The following is a 9795-nucleotide window of genomic DNA, read 5'->3' on the forward strand; positions in this document are numbered from 1 at the left end:
AAGTTGTACTCACTCTTTAAAAAAAAGGAAAAGAAAAAAAAAGGGCATGCCTAAAGCTCAGTATACGGAATTATTAGCCACATGCAAATCCAACCTCCAAAAAGGTTTCAGCTCACACCGGTGAAATGTCCATCAGCTAAAAGTCTACAGACTATAAATGCTGAAGGGGTTTTAGAGAACTCTGTACCTTCTAGCTGCTGGTGGGATGTAATTGGTAACAGCGCTAACGAACACTGAATGGAGCTGCTTTAAAAGGTAAAAATTGAGCTACCACATGATGCGGCAGGGCACCTTTTGGGCCTATAACCGAAGACCACCAGAATCGGAAAGACAGAGGCAGGCAAATGTGCACTGCAGCAATATTGAAATAGCCAAGACATGGAAGCAAAAATAAGGTCCATAAACAGATGAATGGACAGAGAAGACGTGGTATATGGACAGAATGGAATATCAGTCACGAAAAACAATAAAAGAACGGCATAGGCAGCACCACAGATGAGCCTAGAGATAATCACGCAACGTGAAGTAAGTCAGAATGCGAAAGACAAATGTCCTATGATATCACTTACGTTATCTGAAAATTCATAAAAATGAACATATTTCCATAGAGAAAGACAATCTCAGATTGAGATTAAGACAAACTTATGGTTAAGCCAATGAAAAGGTGTGAGGAATGGATAAATTAGGATACTGGGGTTAACACACATATACTAATACATATAAAATATATAATCCCCAAAGACCTATGGAATAGCAAGTGTGGTCTACTCAACACTCTGTAATAACCGACATGGAAAAGGACCCAAAGATCAATAGATGTATGTATATGTGTAAATGAACAAGGTTCTGTACACCTAGAACAAAAGACCTTTTTCAATCAAATTTGCTTGACAAAAACTACAACTTAAAGACACAAACAAGAATTAAGGAGGCTAAAACTTATGGGGGTTTGTCCTGGCACATTCCACTCTAATCTGCAACCTCAAAGCACAACTTGCAGCAAGGTTCTGTTTCCCTAGCAAGCAGAGTTGGCAACGTAGAAATGCTGCCACCCTAAGGCCGTTTCCTCAAACAACAGCTTTAAATCTACTGCTAATGGCCAATAATATTCACAAGGACTGCAGGGCTGTAAATGACTCATGCCCTCAAAAACTATCCTGGGGTAGGGAATGGCCATAAAAATCCAAACGGGGCAAATTTTTCAAGAAGCCAATTTGAAGTTGGGAGTTTAGCTCAATCTTAAGAAAACATGAAAAGGACATTGATAAACGCAAAACATCGGGAATTACTAGACGCAGGCAAATCCAATCTACACAAAGGTATCACCTCACACCAGTCACAGTGACCATCAGCAAAAAGTCAACAAACGATAGATGTTGAAGAAGTTGTGGAGAATAGCGTAACCTCTCGGTCTAAGTGGGATGTAAACTGGTAACAGCCAATAATAGGAACAGAATGGCAGCGCGTTTAAAGGTAAAAATTGAGTCACCATATGATCCGGAAGGCCCACTCTTGGGCCTGTCACCTGTAAAAGCCCGAATCAAAACGACACGGGATGGAGAATCGTGTACTGCAGCAGTATTTACAATAGCCAAAACATGGAAGCAAACAAAATGTCCATCAACAGATAAATGGACAAAGAAGAAGTGGTATACGTACCGAATGGAATACTAGACTCAGGAAAAAAATGAACAGTGCCGTTTGCAGGACTACAGATGAGCCTAGAAATAATCATATTAGGTTAAGTAAGTCAAAAGGGAATGACAAATATCCTATGATATCATTTATACCTGTTATCCTAAGATTGCTACCAATGAACATATTTCCACAGAAAAAGACACCCACAGACTTATAAAACAAACGACTGGTTAGCCAAAAGGAAAGTTGGGAGGATGGATAAATTAGGACTATGGGGCTAACATACATATACTGATGTACGTTAAATGTATATAAACATAAAACATATAAACTATATGAATTATAGAATCACCAATACATATAAAATATATAAAGACAAAACACCTACCAAATACCAAGGGAGGTCTACTCAACATTCTGTAAAACATACATGGTAACAGGATCCGAAGATGAACAGACATATGTAGGAATTATTGAGCAGATTCTGGACAGCCAGACAATCACAACACTCTAATCAAATTTACTCCAATAAGAAATAGAAATTAAATTTAAAAAACAAACAAAAGTAAGGAGACATAAACTTTTGGGGGCTTGTCCCAGCACATTCCCCTCTAATTTACAACCTCGGAATACTACGTCCAGGAAGACTTTGTGGCCCAAAAAACAAGAGTTGAGAACGTAATAATGCTGCGCCTTGTGGCTGTTTCCCACAACAGGAGCTTTAAACCCAGTGCTAATGGTTGCTTAATAGTCACAAGGATTGCAGGGCTGAAAATGACACCTGCCCTCAAAAAATGCCCCGGTGGAGGGAATAGGCAAGAAAATTCAACACATGACACATTTTTCAAGAAGTCAATATGAAGAGGGAAGTTGTACTCACTCTTTAAAAAAAGGAAAAGAAAAAAATGGACATGAATAAAGCTCAGTATAAGGAATTATTAGCCACATGCAAACCCAACCTCCAAAAAGGTTTCAGCTCACACCAGTCAAATGACCATCAGCAGAAAGTCTACAGACTATACATGCTGAAGGGGATTTAGAGAACTGTGGACCATCTAGCTGCTGGTGGGATGTAACTGGTAAGAGCACTAACGAAAACTGAATGGAGCTGCTTTAAAAGGTAAAAATTGAGCTACCATATGATGCGGCAGGGCACCTTTTGGGCCTATAACCTAAGACCACCAGAATCGGAAAGACAGAGGCAGGCAAATGTGCACGGCAGCAATATTGAAATAGCCAAGATATGGAAGCAAAAAAAGGGTCCAAAAACAAATGAATGGACAAAGAAAAAGTGGTATACGGACAGAATGGAATAGTAACCTCGGTAAAAAAATGAACAATGCCATTTTGAGGAATACAGATGAGCCTACCAATAATCATATTAGGTTAAGTAAGTCAAAAGGGAATGACAAATATCCTATGATATCATTTATACATGTTATCCTAAGACTGCTACCAATGAACATATTTCCACCAAGAAAGACAACACACACTTATAAAACAAACTAATGGTTCACCAAAATGAAAGGTGGGAGGATGGATAAATTAGGATTATGGGGCTAACATACATATACTAATGTATGTTCAATGTATATAAACATATAATATATAAACTATATAATCACCAATACATATAAAATATATAATGAGAAAACACCTACCAAATACCAAGGGAGGTCTACTCAACATTCTGTGTGACATACATGGTAACAGGATCCGAAGATGAACAGACATATGTATGAATCATTGAGCAGATTCTGTACAGCCAGGCAATCACAACACTCTAATCAAAATTACTCCGATAAGAAATATAAAATAAATTTAAAAAAACAAACATTACTAAGGAGACATAAACTTCTGGGGGCTTGTCCCAGCACATTCCCCTCTAATTTACAACCTCGGAACACAACCTCCAGGAAGACTCTGTTACCCTAGTAACAAGAGGTGAGAACGTAATAATGCTGCCGCCTTGTGGCTGTTTCCCACAACAGCAGCTTTAAACCCAGTGCTAATGGTTGCTTAAGAGTCACAAGGACTGCAGGGCTGTAAATGACACCTGCCCACAAAAAATGCCCTGGGGTAGGGAATAGGCAAGGAAATTCAACACATGACAAATTTTTGAAGAAGGCAATATGAAGAGGGAAGTTGTACTCACTCTTTAAAAAAAAGGAAAAGAAAAAAAAAGGGCATGCCTAAAGCTCAGTATACGGAATTATTAGCCACATGCAAATCCAACCTCCAAAAAGGTTTCAGCTCACACCGGTGAAATGTCCATCAGCTAAAAGTCTACAGACTATAAATGCTGAAGGGGTTTTAGAGAACTCTGTACCTTCTAGCTGCTGGTGGGATGTAATTGGTAACAGCGCTAACGAACACTGAATGGAGCTGCTTTAAAAGGTAAAAATTGAGCTACCACATGATGCGGCAGGGCACCTTTTGGGCCTATAACCGAAGACCACCAGAATCGGAAAGACAGAGGCAGGCAAATGTGCACTGCAGCAATATTGAAATAGCCAAGACATGGAAGCAAAAATAAGGTCCATAAACAGATGAATGGACAGAGAAGACGTGGTATATGGACAGAATGGAATATCAGTCACGAAAAACAATAAAAGAACGGCATAGGCAGCACCACAGATGAGCCTAGAGATAATCACGCAACGTGAAGTAAGTCAGAATGCGAAAGACAAATGTCCTATGATATCACTTACGTTATCTGAAAATTCATAAAAATGAACATATTTCCATAGAGAAAGACAATCTCAGATTGAGATTAAGACAAACTTATGGTTAAGCCAATGAAAAGGTGTGAGGAATGGATAAATTAGGATACTGGGGTTAACACACATATACTAATACATATAAAATATATAATCCCCAAAGACCTATGGAATAGCAAGTGTGGTCTACTCAACACTCTGTAATAACCGACATGGAAAAGGACCCAAAGATCAATAGATGTATGTATATGTGTAAATGAACAAGGTTCTGTACACCTAGAACAAAAGACCTTTTTCAATCAAATTTGCTTGACAAAAACTACAACTTAAAGACACAAACAAGAATTAAGGAGGCTAAAACTTATGGGGGTTTGTCCTGGCACATTCCACTCTAATCTGCAACCTCAAAGCACAACTTGCAGCAAGGTTCTGTTTCCCTAGCAAGCAGAGTTGGCAACGTAGAAATGCTGCCACCCTAAGGCCGTTTCCTCAAACAACAGCTTTAAAACTACTGCTAATGGCCAATAATATTCACAAGGACTGCAGGGCTGTAAATGACTCATGCCCTCAAAAACTATCCTGGGGTAGGGAATGGCCATAAAAATCCAAACGGGGCAAATTTTTCAAGAAGCCAATTTGAAGTTGGGAGTTTAGCTCAATCTTAAGAAAACATGAAAAGGACATTGATAAACGCAAAACATCGGGAATTACTAGACGCAGGCAAATCCAATCTACACAAAGGTATCACCTCACACCAGTCACAGTGACCATCAGCAAAAAGTCAACAAACGATAGATGTTGAAGAAGTTGTGGAGAATAGCGTAACCTCTCGGTCTAAGTGGGATGTAAACTGGTAACAGCCAATAATAGGAACAGAATGGCAGCGCGTTTAAAGGTAAAAATTGAGTCACCATATGATCCGGAAGGCCCACTCTTGGGCCTGTCACCTGTAAAAGCCCGAATCAAAACGACACGGGATGGAGAATCGTGTACTGCAGCAGTATTTACAATAGCCAAAACATGGAAGCAAACAAAATGTCCATCAACAGATAAATGGACAAAGAAGAAGTGGTATACGTACCGAATGGAATACTAGACTCAGGAAAAAAATGAACAGTGCCGTTTGCAGGACTACAGATGAGCCTAGAAATAATCATATTAGGTTAAGTAAGTCAAAAGGGAATGACAAATATCCTATGATATCATTTATACCTGTTATCCTAAGATTGCTACCAATGAACATATTTCCACAGAAAAAGACACCCACAGACTTATAAAACAAACGACTGGTTAGCCAAAAGGAAAGTTGGGAGGATGGATAAATTAGGACTATGGGGCTAACATACATATACTGATGTACGTTAAATGTATATAAACATAAAACATATAAACTATATGAATTATAGAATCACCAATACATATAAAATATATAAAGACAAAACACCTACCAAATACCAAGGGAGGTCTACTCAACATTCTGTAAAACATACATGGTAACAGGATCCGAAGATGAACAGACATATGTAGGAATTATTGAGCAGATTCTGGACAGCCAGACAATCACAACACTCTAATCAAATTTACTCCAATAAGAAATAGAAATTAAATTTAAAAAACAAACAAAAGTAAGGAGACATAAACTTTTGGGGGCTTGTCCCAGCACATTCCCCTCTAATTTACAACCTCGGAATACTACGTCCAGGAAGACTTTGTGGCCCAAAAAACAAGAGTTGAGAACGTAATAATGCTGCGCCTTGTGGCTGTTTCCCACAACAGGAGCTTTAAACCCAGTGCTAATGGTTGCTTAATAGTCACAAGGATTGCAGGGCTGAAAATGACACCTGCCCTCAAAAAATGCCCCGGTGGAGGGAATAGGCAAGAAAATTCAACACATGACACATTTTTCAAGAAGTCAATATGAAGAGGGAAGTTGTACTCACTCTTTAAAAAAAGGAAAAGAAAAAAATGGACATGAATAAAGCTCAGTATAAGGAATTATTAGCCACATGCAAACCCAACCTCCAAAAAGGTTTCAGCTCACACCAGTCAAATGACCATCAGCAGAAAGTCTACAGACTATACATGCTGAAGGGGATTTAGAGAACTGTGGACCATCTAGCTGCTGGTGGGATGTAACTGGTAAGAGCACTAACGAAAACTGAATGGAGCTGCTTTAAAAGGTAAAAATTGAGCTACCATATGATGCGGCAGGGCACCTTTTGGGCCTATAACCTAAGACCACCAGAATCAGAAAGACAGAGGCAGGCAAATGTGCACGGCAGCAATATTGAAATAGCCAAGATATGGAAGCAAAAAAAGGGTCCAAAAACAAATGAATGGACAAAGAAAAAGTGGTATACGGACAGAATGGAATAGTAACCTCGGTAAAAAAATGAACAATGCCATTTTGAGGAATACAGATGAGCCTACCAATAATCATATTAGGTTAAGTAAGTCAAAAGGGAATGACAAATATCCTATGATATCATTTATACATGTTATCCTAAGACTGCTACCAATGAACATATTTCCACCAAGAAAGACAACACACACTTATAAAACAAACTAATGGTTCACCAAAATGAAAGGTGGGAGGATGGATAAATTAGGATTATGGGGCTAACATACATATACTAATGTATGTTCAATGTATATAAACATATAATATATAAACTATATAATCACCAATACATATAAAATATATAATGAGAAAACACCTACCAAATACCAAGGGAGGTCTACTCAACATTCTGTGTGACATACATGGTAACAGGATCCGAAGATGAACAGACATATGTATGAATCATTGAGCAGATTCTGTACAGCCAGGCAATCACAACACTCTAATCAAAATTACTCCGATAAGAAATATAAAATAAATTTAAAAAAACAAACATTACTAAGGAGACATAAACTTCTGGGGGCTTGTCCCAGCACATTCCCCTCTAATTTACAACCTCGGAACACAACCTCCAGGAAGACTCTGTTACCCTAGTAACAAGAGGTGAGAACGTAATAATGCTGCCGCCTTGTGGCTGTTTCCCACAACAGCAGCTTTAAACCCAGTGCTAATGGTTGCTTAAGAGTCACAAGGACTGCAGGGCTGTAAATGACACCTGCCCACAAAAAATGCCCTGGGGTAGGGAATAGGCAAGGAAATTCAACACATGACAAATTTTTGAAGAAGGCAATATGAAGAGGGAAGTTGTACTCACTCTTTAAAAAAAAGGAAAAGAAAAAAAAAGGGCATGCCTAAAGCTCAGTATACGGAATTATTAGCCACATGCAAATCCAACCTCCAAAAAGGTTTCAGCTCACACCGGTGAAATGTCCATCAGCTAAAAGTCTACAGACTATAAATGCTGAAGGGGTTTTAGAGAACTCTGTACCTTCTAGCTGCTGGTGGGATGTAATTGGTAACAGCGCTAACGAACACTGAATGGAGCTGCTTTAAAAGGTAAAAATTGAGCTACCACATGATGCGGCAGGGCACCTTTTGGGCCTATAACCGAAGACCACCAGAATCGGAAAGACAGAGGCAGGCAAATGTGCACTGCAGCAATATTGAAATAGCCAAGACATGGAAGCAAAAATAAGGTCCATAAACAGATGAATGGACAGAGAAGACGTGGTATATGGACAGAATGGAATATCAGTCACGAAAAACAATAAAAGAACGGCATAGGCAGCACCACAGATGAGCCTAGAGATAATCACGCAACGTGAAGTAAGTCAGAATGCGAAAGACAAATGTCCTATGATATCACTTACGTTATCTGAAAATTCATAAAAATGAACATATTTCCATAGAGAAAGACAATCTCAGATTGAGATTAAGACAAACTTATGGTTAAGCCAATGAAAAGGTGTGAGGAATGGATAAATTAGGATACTGGGGTTAACACACATATACTAATACATATAAAATATATAATCCCCAAAGACCTATGGAATAGCAAGTGTGGTCTACTCAACACTCTGTAATAACCGACATGGAAAAGGACCCAAAGATCAATAGATGTATGTATATGTGTAAATGAACAAGGTTCTGTACACCTAGAACAAAAGACCTTTTTCAATCAAATTTGCTTGACAAAAACTACAACTTAAAGACACAAACAAGAATTAAGGAGGCTAAAACTTATGGGGGTTTGTCCTGGCACATTCCACTCTAATCTGCAACCTCAAAGCACAACTTGCAGCAAGGTTCTGTTTCCCTAGCAAGCAGAGTTGGCAACGTAGAAATGCTGCCACCCTAAGGCCGTTTCCTCAAACAACAGCTTTAAATCTACTGCTAATGGCCAATAATATTCACAAGGACTGCAGGGCTGTAAATGACTCATGCCCTCAAAAACTATCCTGGGGTAGGGAATGGCCATAAAAATCCAAACGGGGCAAATTTTTCAAGAAGCCAATTTGAAGTTGGGAGTTTAGCTCAATCTTAAGAAAACATGAAAAGGACATTGATAAACGCAAAACATCGGGAATTACTAGACGCAGGCAAATCCAATCTACACAAAGGTATCACCTCACACCAGTCACAGTGACCATCAGCAAAAAGTCAACAAACGATAGATGTTGAAGAAGTTGTGGAGAATAGCGTAACCTCTCGGTCTAAGTGGGATGTAAACTGGTAACAGCCAATAATAGGAACAGAATGGCAGCGCGTTTAAAGGTAAAAATTGAGTCACCATATGATCCGGAAGGCCCACTCTTGGGCCTGTCACCTGTAAAAGCCCGAATCAAAACGACACGGGATGGAGAATCGTGTACTGCAGCAGTATTTACAATAGCCAAAACATGGAAGCAAACAAAATGTCCATCAACAGATAAATGGACAAAGAAGAAGTGGTATACGTACCGAATGGAATACTAGACTCAGGAAAAAAATGAACAGTGCCGTTTGCAGGACTACAGATGAGCCTAGAAATAATCATATTAGGTTAAGTAAGTCAAAAGGGAATGACAAATATCCTATGATATCATTTATACCTGTTATCCTAAGATTGCTACCAATGAACATATTTCCACAGAAAAAGACACCCACAGACTTATAAAACAAACGACTGGTTAGCCAAAAGGAAAGTTGGGAGGATGGATAAATTAGGACTATGGGGCTAACATACATATACTGATGTACGTTAAATGTATATAAACATAAAACATATAAACTATATGAATTATAGAATCACCAATACATATAAAATATATAAAGACAAAACACCTACCAAATACCAAGGGAGGTCTACTCAACATTCTGTAAAACATACATGGTAACAGGATCCGAAGATGAACAGACATATGTAGGAATTATTGAGCAGATTCTGGACAGCCAGACAATCACAACACTCTAATCAAATTTACTCCAATAAGAAATAGAAATTAAATTTAAAAAACAAACAAAAGTAAGGAGACATAAACTTTTGGGGGCTTGTCC

The sequence above is a fragment of the Eubalaena glacialis genome, chromosome 2, assembly GCF_028564815.1.
Source record: "Eubalaena glacialis isolate mEubGla1 chromosome 2, mEubGla1.1.hap2.+ XY, whole genome shotgun sequence".
Taxonomy (NCBI): domain Eukaryota; kingdom Metazoa; phylum Chordata; class Mammalia; order Artiodactyla; family Balaenidae; genus Eubalaena; species Eubalaena glacialis.